Here is a 15,582-nt window from a genome sequence, read left to right as displayed (position 1 = left end):
AGTGAAAGAGAATGATGTCATTCAAAACAAATTTAACAAGTTGTTTTCATGAGGGTGGCCTGTATCAGCAGATGGTAAGGTACCTACTTCCAAACCAGATGATTAAACATCCAAGTCTTTGGTCTACATGTTCCTACTGACCTTGCATTTCATCCGGCCTTGACCAAAGTACTAGAAGGAGTATCTCAATGAGAGACTACCTGATAAAGGGTAAAACAAAATCACATTTAGTTTGCCTCACTGTAAGTGCACCCTAAGCCATTCAATGTTTCAGTGCCATCCACAGCAGTCTTGATAGTATTTCAATCTTGGACAAAATAGACAAAATTTTTAAAAAAGCATATGCTTTTTCCAAACTTTTTCATTCTAAAAGAACTCTGAGTTTCAGTCATGTTGGATAGAGTTCAGTGGTTTTGCTCAGTTGTCTGTTAGATCAATTAGAGGAGCACTCTTTGTAAGTTCTAACAAGATTACAAAAATTGGTTCGTAGTCTAGACTCAAAAAAACAAGTGATTTTTGTTTTGTGAGCAGCTATTTGCTTGCCAAAGAAGTAGGAAGCCAAAATCTAACAAAATAATACATCTTTCATTTGCACTCTTGTGTATCAAAACAATAGTCGTGGAAGTCATTTGTTATGGCTTACTGCTTCCTTTATGGGAAATTCAATTCTTAACAATCTTATCTGAAGTAATTCCCCTACCAACCTTTAATACCACAACATCCATTGAGCAGTTCAACTGGAATGTCTCAATTATTTATGTGCATGTTTTCAAGTACTTCTTGTAAAATTAATCTTTATATTTTCAGCATTTTGGGTTAATTAAAAGTAGTCCTGAAACTGGAAAAATTTCATCCCCAAATGAATTTTCACAAAGCATAAGTCAATTATATTCTTCATAACATTACCGCATGACCTACTTCTGACAGTTCAGGATTAATAACTACAAAATAAAGAGAAACTCTTTATTGATCCTGTAATGAAAATAAAATGCCCCACTTGTCTTTGTAAAGGAATTTCAATAGTGATTTGAATGTTATGGACAAATGTGTTTAATGTGCTATGTTACAAAACATTATGATATTTGATTGCAGCAGGAATGGATGACGGAACAGACCCCGGCAGGGAACAGATATGGAAAGATCAAAGCTGGGATGATGAGCTTTTTGCAAAACATCCAGTAGCCACAGAGTGGAGAGATTAAGGCTAAAGTCGAATAATTTCGGGAGCAAATCTGGTTATGACTGAAAACCCAGGAGGATCCTTTCTGCTCCACATCCAAGCATGAACGTCGAAAGTCCGTGGAGGTTCTCTCACCCTACCATGTTATTTTCAACAGGTCAGTGGAACCCAAGGAGAATATCCTATAGGTATTACACTGTGTTTCTCTTGGATATCTGCCAGTCTCTCACAAAAGTTTGAACAGGTTAAGGAATTCTGCAGAATTAAAGCCATAATAATTATCAAGCCAGAAGAATAGGCAAAAACATATACAACAAGCAGAGGATATCCAATGATCTAGGAGAGCTATCAAAACTAACAAAAGAATTGAAAGAAAATAAGAGGGGCCAAAATGGAACATGTAGAACTTAATCAAACATAATAACCAAAAAAAGAAAACAATTAAAAAGGAAATGATAAAGCAGAGCATGGAGCAAACAAAGAACAAAGAACAAAGAAAATTACAGCACAGGAACAGGCCCTTCGGCCCTCCAAGCCTGCGCCGATCCAGATCCTCTATCTAAACCTGTCGCCTATTTTCCAAGGATCTGTATCCCTATGCTCCCTGCCCAGATACATCTTCAATGACGCTATCGTGCCCGCCTCTACCACCTCTGGTGGCAATGCGTTCCAGGCACCCACCACCCTCTGCGTAAAGAACTTTCCACGCATATCTCCCTTAAACTTTTCCCCTCTCACCTTGAAATCGTGACCCCTAGTAATTGAGTCCCCCACTCTGGGAAAAAGCTTCTTGCTATCCACCCTGTCTATACCTCTCATCAGGTCCCCCCCCAACCTCCGTCTTTCTAATGTAAATAATCCTAATCTACTCAACCTCTCTTCATAGCTAGTGCCCTCCATACCAGACAAAATCCTGGTGAACCTCCTCTGCACCCTCTCCAAAGCATCCACATCCTTTTGGCAATGTGGCGACCAGAACTGTATGCAGTATTCCAAATGTGGTCGAACCAAAGTCCTATACAACTGTAACATGACCTGCCAACGCTTGTACTCAATACCCCGTCCGATGAATGAAAGCATGCCGTATGCCTTCTTGACCACTCTATCGACCTGCATTGCCACCTTCAGGGTACAATGGACCTGAACACCCAGATATCTCTGTGCATCACTTTTCCCCAGGGCTTTTCCATTTACCATATAGTTCGCTCTTGAATTGGATCTTCCAAAATGCATCACCTTGCATTTGCCATGCAAATGCCATTAAAGACAGATGAAGGCAATATTAAAATGAACAATAAGGAAATTGCAGTCTTGTTAAATATCGGCTTTGCATCCATTTCCATTGTGAAGGAAGAGGATAATATTCCACCAATACAAGAAGCTCGCAAAAGAAACTCATTGGATATAACAAAAATGCAGAGAAAAATGTACTGGGGAAGATATTGACACTTAGGTTAAACAAATTTCCATGTTTTCAGCCAGAAAAATGTGAAGACATTGCAATACATTAGCAGTGATTTTCATAAACTCTCTGAATTCAGAAATGAAACTTTGAATTGAAAGGTTATATTATTGCTCCTTGGCTATCATCAGATTGTGTGTGACTGAGCAGTTGGAAATGTACAAGTCTCTGGCAGTGAGACCCCAGCTTCTCCAACACTTCAGATGTGCTGTCCCGCTGATGCCATCTTCATGATTGATATAGTTTCAGTACTGACCAGCAGTAGAGGCAATGCTGAGATTGCCAGTCATCTGATTGGGGTGAGCTGTCACTCTTTATGGGATGTCACTGGCTGTGGCAGGGTCTCCCGCAGCTAGCAAAATGTCATCCCAGCATTCCCACCTGTGGAACCTCACCATCACCAACAAAATTCAGCTCTTCATTTCCCTTCCTTCTATACTTATTCTCCTCTTATGATGACTCATCATAATTGTATTAACCATTTAAAACTCATTTTCAAGATGTGATACTATCCTTGTGATCTCCAAGAACCTAGAGTGGAAAACTTTGAAACTACCCTAATCCTCAGCCCTAAGTCCACAATTCTTATCCACTCCAACTTTACCAGCCCCTTGCCATGCTTTTAAAGGCCATCACGTTTTTATTGATCTTACATACTATTAGACTGGGGACATGATGGCCAGTGATATTGTCGCTGGACTGTTAATCCAGAGACCAAGGTAATGTTCTGGGGACTCAGGTTTGAATTCCACCATGGCAGATGATGAATTTTTAATTCAATTTTAAAAAATCTGGAATGAAGAGTCTAATGATTACCACGAAGCCATTGTTGACAGTCAGAAAAACCCATCTGGTTCACTAATGTCCTTTAGGGAAAGAAACTGCCATCCTTATCTGGTCTGGCCTTCATGCGACACCAGACCCACAGCAATGTAATTGATTCTTAACTGCCCTCTGGGCAATTAGGGATAAGCAATAAATGCTGGCCTAGCCAGTGACACTCTCATTCCATGAAAGAATAAAAAAAGCACCTTTTCATTCCTGAACTGTGTTGGTCCTTTCTATCTTTGATCACCCCACAGTAAACACCCTTAAAGGTCTCCACCTGGATTTATTTCTCTCACCTGTTTTGCTTCTTTATAATATTTCTCCCATTGCTTGTTTATGGTTTAACTCAATTTTTATCATGGTTATTCTGTCTTGATTTAGTTTTTGTATGTTCTCATTTTTAAAACTTTTAGTTCCTTGGAACACTCATGCTTAGTCTGGATCGTAGTGGGTGCTCCCTGTCATTTATGGTCCACTGATTTTTCTTTCAATTCAGTTCAGCTTCACTTTAGTCCTGTAACTTAATTGGCCATGATAGATTGGGGAACATTATTGAAACGGATGACGGTGGAAAGACAATAACAAACATTATAAAAAGTGCATGGATGAATGGCAACAATCATTCATTTCTGTCTGATGCATAAACAAAATAAGAAAGGTGACCAAATCATGGCTTACAAGATAAATTAGATATAGTATCAAATTCAAGGAAGGCGTATACAAACTGGCAAGAAAAAAAAACAGACCTTAGGAGTGGAGCAGTTTAACATTCAGCAAAGGAGAACAAAGGGATTAATGAAAAAAAGGAAACTAGCGTAAGAGGGCGAGCTTATAGGGAACATGAAAACAAAGTTTCTATAGGTATGTGAACCAAAAAAGACTGGTGAAGACAAGGTAAATCCCCGATAATCAGAAACAGGGAAGTTATAATCATGGACAAAAAATGGCTGACCAACTAAATACATACTGTATTCACAAAGGAGAACGCAAATAACATATCAGAAATGTTGGTGAACACGGGGTTTAGTGAGAGGGAGATACTGAAGGAAATCAGTACTAGTAGGGAAATAGTTTTGGGGAAATTGATGGGATCCTAGAGTATTTAAGGAAGTGGCCTTAGAAATAGTGGATGTGCTGCTGGTCATCTTCCAAGGTTCTATGGACTCTGGCACAGTTCCTAAAGATTAGAGAGGAATTAATGTAACCCCTCTATTTAAGAAGGGAGGCAGAGAGGAAATGCCAATTATAGACCAGTTAGCCTGATGTCATTAGTGGGGAAAATGTTAGAGTCCATTGTAAAAGAATTAATAGCAGAAAACAGTGGCAGGATCAGGCAGAGTCAGCAGGATTTAGAATAGGGAAATCATGCTTACCAAATCTGCTGGAATTCTTCAAGGATGCAACTCATAGAATTGATGAAGAGAAAGAATGGATGTGGTTTATCTGGACTTTCAGAGTCCTTCATAAGAGATTATGGATAAAATTAAAGCCATGGCTTTGATGTTCGTGTATTGAGACGGATAGAAAACTGGCCAGCAGAGGGAAAAAAAGAATAGGAACAAACAGTTAATTTTCCAAATGACAGGCACTGAACAACAGGAAACCTCAGGGATCAGTGTGAGGATACCAGCTATTCACAATATATGTGAACGATTTAGATGTGGGAAGTAAATGTAATATCTCCAAAATTGTAGATGACACAAAGCTGGGTGGGAGGATGAGTTATGAGAAGGATGCAGAGATGCTTCAGTGTAATTTGACAAGCTGAGTGAGTGAGCAAATGCATGGCAGATGTCATACAAAGTTATGAAAAACAAAAATGATGTTATCCACGTTTATAGCAAAAACAGGAAGGCAGCTTACGACCTGAATGTCTATAAATTAAGAGACAGGAATGTGCAACAAGAACTGGGTGTTCTTGTACACCAGGCACTGAAGGTAAGCATGCAGGTGCAGCAAGTGATCAGGCAGGCAAATGGTATATTGGCTTTCATAACAAGAGGATTTAAGCACAGGAGCAGGTGGATTGCTGAGATAATACAAGGCCTTGTATTATTCTATCCCACATGTGGGATACTGTGAGCAGTTTTGGTCTCCTTGTCTGAGGAAGGATGTTTCTGCTAGATAGGCAGTGCAACGAAGGATTACCAGACTGATTCCTGGGATGGCAGGACTGACATATGAGGAGAGATTAAATTGTTTAGGATTATATTCACAGGACTACAGAAGAATGGGGGGAGTGGGGGAAAGAATCTCATAGAAACATATAAAATTCTAACAGGACCAGACAAGGTAAATGCAGGAAGGATGTTCCCAATAATGGGGGAAGTACAGAACCAGGGATCATAGTTTAAAGATATGAGATAAACCAATTAGAATTAGGATGAGGAGCAAATTCTTCACCCAGAGAGTCATGAGCCTGTGGAATTCGCTAATCCAAGGTGAAAACATTGTACGAGTTCAGGAAGGAGTTGGATATAACATTTGGGGCTACAAGGATCAAAGGATGTGCAGGAAAAGCAGGAACAGACCAGTGAGTTGGACAATAAGCCATGATCACAATGACCAGTGGAGCAGGCTCAAAGGGCTGAACAGCCCACTCCTGCTCCAATTTTCTATGTTTTATGCAACTTCTCAAGTATTCTCTTTTTAAAGTGGTGTCTGTCCATGCTGCTGTTGAACGAAATTCTGACAGTTTTTAATCAGTATGCTCAGTTTTTCTTCACTGCTGTACTATGGGATTGAAAGACTGCTCAAGACTTTGGAAAATCAAGTCATTGCTGTGCCTTGCTATTGTCTGCTTGAGCGCTGGCATATTAATATGAAGGTAGCCTTTCTCCATATTGTTTGACATTAATTTGCCTGTGAGTTTCCTTTCCTTTCTCTTAAACATGATAAGCTTTTGGGATAAGTGGTCATAATGCAGCAGGATTGCAGCTATCTTACCATGCCTTATTGATTTTAACACAATATCACCTGGTTTCAGTGGAGTCTGCAATCTTTTGAATGCACTTCTGACAATATTTTGAGTTATTTGTCTGTGTAGCCTAGTGCTTACTTCTACTTCTGAAAATTCTGGGAGCTTTCTGAAACAGCTGCTATATACAGAGGGATCAGAAGCACTCATTATAGAAAATGTAGATATCCATTCCTATTTAGTGACTTCAGGAACTAAGATTTTTGTTACATTCACACTCATGAATCTATTTTAATTTCAAATCAGATTCGTCTAGATTTTTGTTCTCTCTGTTTCCATGCGTTTTTCTCAGACTTCGCATTTTAACTATATAGCCTTTATTCAATGTTTCTCAACTATTATTAGAGTAACATATTCTCCATCATCTAATTCCATTTATGCTTTCTCTCTGAAAATACTTATTGGCAGATACAGAAAAACAACCAGTTTAATCAGGAAACCTGATGATTAACACATACTGTCCTCCCCTGGCTGATGAATCAGTACTCCTCTATGTTGAGCAACACTTGGAGGAAGCACTGATGGTGGCAAGGATGCAAAATATACTGTACTCTGGGGGGATTTCAATGCCCACCACCAACAGTGGCTTGGCTGCAACACTACACTATTTCCCAGTGGGGGAACACTTTAGCGGTAAAGGATATTTGGCCTCAGATCTTCACATAAACCATCCTCCAAGACAGACTTTGGGATACACAACAACACAGAGTCGCCGAGCAGAGGCTGGTAGCCATGTTCAGTACCCATGAGGACGGCCTCAACTGGGAGCTTGGGTTTATGTCGCACTACATGTGACCCCACCACACTATAATACTCTCACGCATGCACACATACACACACACACTCTCACACAGACCCTCTCTCACACACACACACACACACACACAAGCTCTCTGTCTTGCCCCTCACACCTAAAATGCATTATCTGACCTGGGATGTCACCTCTGGTATACTGAGGGAACTGATAAAACCTTTAGTTACCTTGGGGCAGTGATGTGAAAAAAATTCTGGGATGTGTATATTAATCCTTTCTAACTGATTAAAGATTTAGCAACCATCTTAGGTTTGTTCAGCACATTCGCAACAGTTCTATGACCCTTTGATCTTTCGCTTATAAATTCTGTGTCTGATGCCACTTCTCTCACTGACATCTGAAGTAGGAGCGAGACTCTGAAAGCTTGCGTCTTCAAATAAACCTGTTGGATTATAACCTGGCGTCGCGTGATTTTTGACCTTTTCCACCCCAGTCCAACACCGGCACCTCCACATTATCCCATGGATTGTTTTGCTTTTTCAAGACTTTTTTGGTTTTTATTCAGGTTTCAATCAACTGCAGGGCTTTGATTTATCCCTGCACAACTGCCTGTTAAAAGTACAGTGTGTTTTTGTTGTTCTGAAACATTATTGGCAATGCATGCTGAATTCATTGCTTCAACATGGTTAAACATTGATTATTCCACCAAGGACAAAATAATCATTGTACTCTTTGCTGAGCAAGTAGGAATATAGCAACTGCTCTTGAATATAGACCAGGTTTGATAAAACAGGATTTCTGTACCAATATTAATGACAATAAATGACTGATAAACACATCCTAAAAACGTACTCTCAGTCACCTTGTTTGTCCTGTAACTGGTAAAAGAAATGATTAGTGTTATACTTGATTATGTTTGCGTGTTCAAATATATAAGCCAATTGGTTTCGACTGTTTTACAAGCCTGTTTGCAACTCACAGATTCAGAGGTCATGGACAGCAAAAGTAAAGTACCTTGAGATTTTGCTACTACCCACAATTTACTCCAACAGACATGTTATGTAGATCACAAATAAAGTATTTGGCACCTTTACTTGGAGGTAGTTATGTAGTTAGTTATCCAGCTGGTGAAATAAAACCATCAAGACATTTTATAGATGACAGCAATTTTACATCAGAGAACAAGGGAGGGAGGGGGCTTAGAAAAGTTCTTGTTCCTCGCCTAGCTGCAAGAAAGGAAAGGTGAATTACTATGAAAGTCTTAAATTTACAATGCAAACATACATAAACTCTGATTTATTCACCCAGATTAATCAGCCTTTCATTAATATTATACATTGAGAATAAAGAAAAACAAAGACAAAGAGATGGTAAAGTAGATAATACCATAAGCTTAACAAATCAGAACCAGAAATAAAGTCAATAAGTATTTTAAATTGTTCTTGCATCATTTCCCTGATGCCAGTATTTAGTCAGTAAAAGGATTCAAATTATCTTTAGATATTTCAACATTGTTTTGTTTCAGGGTGAGACAGGAAACTTCCCATAAACATCCAAGTCATTTAAATTCCAAAAATAGCTGTGATTTCCTCTCTATACTGGATTCCATTATTACTTAACATTTCCAGAGGAAGTTTTGCTGTAACACCAAATATTTTCACATGAATTGAAACATTTGGAGCATAATGGCCAAAGGATGTTTGTTTTGGTGGAGGAATACACTTCCTCAGTTCTGCAGAATACAATGTAATTATAGCTGCTATCCAGATGAAAAATAAACGTGAGTAGAAGAAAAAGTTGAGTAGAACCTGTAAAACATCTGCTGAAATTCTTGCAACGAACAAACTTCTCAGATGTTTATTTCTTTAAAGAATATTATCAGAAAGCACAATGGTTTAAGACACAGATTATATAATCACACTTTACTGAAAGTCCAAGCTCTTTTGTCTTCCTTCCCGTAATCTCTCTCTCTCTCCCCCTCTCTATCTCTCTCCCACGCACACACATACACATACACACACATGCGGTGGATCGTCATTGGGAACATCCCCCTGATTGAGTGTAATTCATTTCTAAGCTTTGACAGAATGTGTGTCAACAGTTTATTCAACGGGGATGACAGGGTGGGAACTGGGCTGGGGAGAAAGGTGGTGGGGAGGACTTTTAGCCTTCACCTGCACTGTGCACTTTTATCTCGTAGCAAACAGAAGTGAGCAATGCAGTCCATTTTCCATAGCCTATTACACTGGGATACTGAGCATCGCAGGTTACTAAGCATACATCAGGAATCAAACCTAAGATGGTCAGTGCTGCTCAACTGATCATTAGATAAATTTGCACAGCCATTGACCTGTTGACACCCCTTGCTACATCTTATATCTTCATTAATGTGGAAATAATAAACTAATTTGACTAAAACTCATTTTGAACTGTTATCATACCATTAACAGATTGTCATGTTTTTGTAAGCATAGCACAGAGAGAAACAGGAAAATATTTAATGAAATTGAAGAAAAACAATCTGACATTTCCATAAAATTTCAAAGATTAGAGATCAAAATTGAATGGCTTCAAACAACTTTACATTAAGTAAAGTAGGCTGCATTTATAAAATGCATTAATGATTAAGTTGTATCAATTGGAAAGATATACCATTCAGAAATTCACATAAATGTTCCAAGCAAGGCAACACTGAGAATTCATCAAGAAACACTGTTTCAACATCAGTATTTTCTAATTAATAGCCTAGCACTGAATCTTACGTTTTTTGGCCTAGTCTGAGTTGCATCAAGCTTTTCAGATGGTTTCTCACCTCTAGGCCTAGCAGGATTTCTCACTCAACTTGATATTACTCAACTCACCGTATGAATTACCTAACACCTCCTCTCACGCAATTTCTAACCCGTCTTACCATGTGCCATTCCCAGAACAATTCACTACTTTCTGAATATTCGCTGAAACACTGGCTTGCCTTGGGCCTGTAAAAGGTTATCTACTGCACTCAGCTCTCTTCCATTGGAAGCCGATGTCAATAAGGTTCTGTCTGGTTGTATAACCCATCGCAACTGAGCTCTGCCATAGACAGCAGCTTCCTCTGTTGCAACGTCATTGTGCTCCGCAGGAGACTGCTCCCATTCCCCAAACCCTTTGGATCCAACACACTGCCTTGTTGCCTGCTCCAATTGTGTCGAACATGGAATGCGAGGATGAATTGTTACACTCCACCTGGACTATAAGGGAGGTCCCCCTGAGACTGATCCGATCAACAGAAATGCACATTCAACAGCTCTATCACCTGCTCTACCATGGCCTGGCAGAGGCATGGGAAGCATTAAAACTGCACTCCAAATCAGTCAGAAGTTTGATTTGATTTATTATTGTCACGTATCGAGATATAATAAGTATCATTTTGTATGCGAACCAGACAAATCATACCTTACATAAGTACATCAGGGTAATAGAATAGAATGTAGAATATAGCTATAGAGAATGTGCAGAGAAAGATCAACTCTAATATGTGAGCACTGTTCATAAGTCTGAAAGCAGCAGGGAAGAAGCTGTTCTTAAATCTGTAGGTATGTATTTTTAAACTGTTGTATCATCTGCCCAATGGAAGAGAGTATAATTGGGGTGAGAGGGTCTTTGTTGGCTGCGTACATACACACACACTCGCACAGACCCTTCTCTCACACACACACACACAGACACACACTCAAACACACTCTCTCTCTTTCTTTCACACATACACACGCATACATATAAATCGATGGGGTGAATTATTTCATCCTAGATGTTTCTGTATTTGCAGATACATTCTATTTTGTTTAAAAAAATAAAACCAGCCTGACTCCAGGTTCAAACACAAGAGATTCTATACAAGGCCTCACACCTAAAATGCATGGTCTGACCTGAGATGTCACCTCTTGTATATACTGATAAAATCTTTATTTATCTCGGGGATTTGCATTTTAATCAATAGAAACCTGCGTCTCCTTTCTAACAGATTAATGATTCAACAGGAGGTGGTCAGTGAGCCATTTTTAGAGTTGTTAACTTTCTGCTTATAAATTCTATGTCGGTATACCTCCTCTTCCACACTATACCTGAGGAAGGAGCAGAGCTGCGAAAGCTAGTGTTTTCAAATAAACCTGTTGGACTATACTTACAGTACAATACAATATTATTTTATTGTCACGTGTGCTCCATTGTACCAACAACGGCACCTCCACATCAGTTGTAAATGGAGTCAGAGCTGAATTTGGCCACACAGTCATGAGTGTATAAGGAGTATAGTAGGAGGCTGAGTACACAGCCTTGCGGGGCATCAGTGCTGAGGATTATTGTGGAGGAGGTGTAATCACCCATCCTTACTGGTTGTAGTCTGCAGGTCAGGAAGTCAAGGATTCAGTTGCAGAGCAGGGAGCAGAGTCCTAGGTCTCAGAGTTTGGAGAGGAGTTTGGTTGGAATTATGGTGTTGAAGATGGAGCTAAAGTCAATAAATTGAAGGCTGACATAGGTGTCGTCGTGTTTCAGATTTTTCAGGGATGTGTGTAGAACCAGGGAGACAGCATCTGTTGTGGACCTATTGTGATAGTAGATGAATTGTAGTAGATCAAGGCAATCTGGGGGGCTGAGCTGATATGTGCCATTACAAACCTCTCGAAGCACTTCATAATGATGGAGGTCAGAGCTACCGTGTAGTAGTCATTAAGGCACGTTCCACATGGGGTTATGAGCAATCGAAACAGTTGGCATCTCTTGTCCTCCAGTCACCAGCCTTGTAAGGCACCTGGATCCTCAAATGCACCAGGTACACAAGAATGCTCTAGGATGTAGACAACGTGGTAACTACCAGGGCAGTGTGCACATACCTCCAGGAAATGGTATTAGTGATCACAGATCACCTGAACATGAATCAAATGGATGAAATCTGCCGTGTTGGGATACGGCGCTTTCAGTGCCATACGTGTACAGTTGATGGCACTGTATACATGCGGGAACCAAGTTATGTTCCTCAATCCTTCTGCCCAGGCTACATCATTGACCTCACCTTAGGGAATCAAAATGCAACGGTGTCATCCCCCATAGATAATATCAGTCACTATCCTGTAGGTGCATGACTAAACAATTCCATAAACGTCACCTGTCACTCCCTGAAAACAGCTGGTTGTAGAGAAATTCAGAATGCCTGTCATCTTTACAGCCAGAGAATGGCCTCCCACTCCTGTAGCCCTCAGATCAAACTCCAGCATGGTTATGTCACCAATACCCAGGACACATGGAGTCTGCTTTAGCACTGCACCTCACTCATGGGCTGGAATAGGCGTCAGGGCCAGAAAACTCTGAGCCTCCTGCACATTCCATGCATCCTGAGGGGCCCTGCTGCTGTGACCTCTGCCCGAGCTGGGTGCTCCTCATCCGCTGTGATAGTTTACTGATAGTCTTGGGCTTGTCATTGTCCCTGGACCTCCTGCATCTGCCTTCTCCTTTTAAGGTAGGCAGTTGTGGTGATCAACATGTCACCAGTGACAGGACCCACCAAACTTGATGGAAAGAACCTAAAGTGGGCACAGGAGGAAAGAAAGAGTTTCTTAAATCTTAGAACTGTCACTGGTGACATACCTTCTAGATAACAGCTGAGGGCACTTCTCTACACAGTGAGATATGCTGGATGTGGCGAACAGGACACTTGTTTGGATTGGACATCCACATTTCTCCTCAACATACCCACTGAATTTACCACGCTGCTGAGTGACCATTACATGTCAATGAACATGGGCTGCCTGTAACATAACACCAACTTCCCAACTGTAGACCCACAGAAAACGCTAATCCTGACACTGTATTCAGCAGAGACAACCAGAACAATTGCATGACACAGGAGGAGTCAAACTTGTGCAGCTCAGAAAGTTACACGAATAGTAGTTTCCCTTTATCCAGTGCTGGCCTTTTGTGCTGTCATTACTGATAACTTCAACATTATTGAGATGACCAGGCACAACTTGCTAGCAAATCTCCCTTGACCAGCATCTGCCCTTTAAGCATCCTCAATCTGAACCAAAACAAATGGGCAGTGTGATGCTTGTAAACCCAATATATCTGCACTTGGCAAGTGATTGCTTCATATTTTAATCGTTACAATGTCATGGCATCTGGCAAACGTAGATCCCTGCCTTCAGCCATCAAAATGACACTTATTCCTCCCATCACAGGCATTGTTCCAGCCATTTTCTAGAAGCATTTTGTCTGTAGAAGATGGAAAGTAATGGCTGGCAACACAGATCACACTAGATACTGTCAGGCCAGGCCTAGCCTGCTCGCCAGGTACAATCCCTCGCCCCCGCTATCCCCCCTCCACAACCTGAAGTGTGCAGGTCCCCTGTTACCTTTCCCTACTCCAACGATTCATTTTGACCCATCTCCCAGAAGTGGAGACCTACCATGTTGAATTTTGTGTACAAATGTCCTCCCTGCCCCTTGAACTACAGCACTGCATCTTGCTGATGCTCATTCTGTTCCTTTATACTCACTGTGTGCAAGCCAGAGTAGCGGTCATAGTCAATAACCACCCTCCCATATCCAACCATGCTCTCTGATGCAGTTCCAAATTCCCTCCATCCAACTTGACATTTGTCCCCATTGCCCACTATCACCATCTTTATCCCCACTTCAATGCATGACTCTGCTTTCCTGTCCTCACCTTAACTCCTCACCCTTTCTAACACTGATCCTCCTGCTGTTTCAATATTCCCCACCTACATTATGCCCTCTCCCCTGAAATGATGACAGATGGATCTCCTGGACTATAATTGCTCCTGACCTGTCTTCAACTATCAGCCTCTAAGACATGACTGACCAGACTCCTGACTGCAGGGTTCACAATTCCCTGTCTCCCCTACTGCTTGTGCTAGCTCTACTAGAGTGATCACTGAACACTCCTTATATTGCACTGGGACAGATGCCCTGACCTTAAGCATCCTAAAAAGGCAACTGATTAGTGGAGACCCTGGACTCTTTGTACAGATTATGTCCGTGACTGATGGTACCAGAACCCCTTGACAGCACACCAAATACCTCACCCTCTATTCATCTTGACTGAACTAAGAATAGTCCCTTACCAGTTTCTGACATGTCCATTTGATTGAACAAACATGCATCACGTTTGCCAAACAGGCATCTGGAATAAGTTGTAGGTGTTAAATAGTGTACAGCAAAATGTTCCACTCACCCAGGACATTCCAGTACTGACTGTGTTTGCACTAGAGATCCTATTAGAATGGAAGTGATGACAAGCTTTGGCTGTGGCTGAAGTGCCAACTCACTAACAGCTATGGCATGGTTGAATAAGGTATAGATGATGAGAGCATGTAGAGCAATGCAGAATACGTGAGCTCTAAGAGAGCAAGCAAACTTCCCTAAGATGCAGTATGGTCCATTCCTGAGTTGGATCCTGTCCATGTGTGCAAAATGCGACTGCTTCAGCCTTCTCAGTGCTCGTTGCCACTGCACCCTGCAGTACATGTCTTGTCACTACCTAGTGACAGCCTCTTTTACATTATAATTATCTTGAATGTAAGCTATGAGTACAACAATTCTTCACTTGGGATCTAATGTAGCATCAGCTTCAAGTTCCATATCTACAAAATCTGATCAAACTTCCTGTTTTCTTTCATAAGGCTAAGAGATCAAAATTAATTCCTATGAAATCAATAGTGCAGAAATGAAAAACTGTGGTACCTACAGTTTTATTCAATACTGAAATTGGTTTTCTTGCAATGTTAAATGGTTGTTTAAGCCAAAACATAGCAAGACAATAAGGTGCGAGAGACACCGGAATATATACCGACATCTAAAGCAAGCAACTCCATCAGTAGCCAAAGGTCTGATACTAACAACCAGGATGCAGATGTAGGTTGTCAGAGATGATCCATAAGAAAAAAAAGTGAGGGAAAAATAAAGAGAAAAAATTATTTTGAGGGAATCGAAAAATTTAACCTACTCTTTCATAAAGTCCTCTTGGATAGATAGCTTGAATCTCTATGATGCCTGCATATTGCAATGCTAGAAGTACACAGAAGACTAAGCATGAACACAATCTCAATATGGTCAGATAGTAGAGACAACAAGGTGCAGAGCTGGATGAACACAGCAGGCCAAGCAGCATCATAGGAGCAGAAAGGCTGACGTTTCGGGCCTAGACCCTTCATCAGAAATGGGGGAGGGGAAGGGGGTTCTGAAATAAATAGGGAGAGAGTGGGAGGCTGCTAGAAGATGGATAGAGGAGAGGATAGGTGGAGAGGAAACAAACAGGTCGAAGAGGCGGGGATGGGGCCAGTAAAGGTGAGTGTAGGTGGGGAGTTAGGGAGGGGATAGGTCAGTCC

The sequence above is a fragment of the Rhincodon typus genome, chromosome 2, assembly GCF_021869965.1.
Source record: "Rhincodon typus isolate 14 chromosome 2, sRhiTyp1.1, whole genome shotgun sequence".
Classification (NCBI taxonomy): domain Eukaryota; kingdom Metazoa; phylum Chordata; class Chondrichthyes; order Orectolobiformes; family Rhincodontidae; genus Rhincodon; species Rhincodon typus.
The sequence above is the reverse complement of the archived record's forward strand: the minus strand, read 5'-3'. Positions refer to the sequence as shown.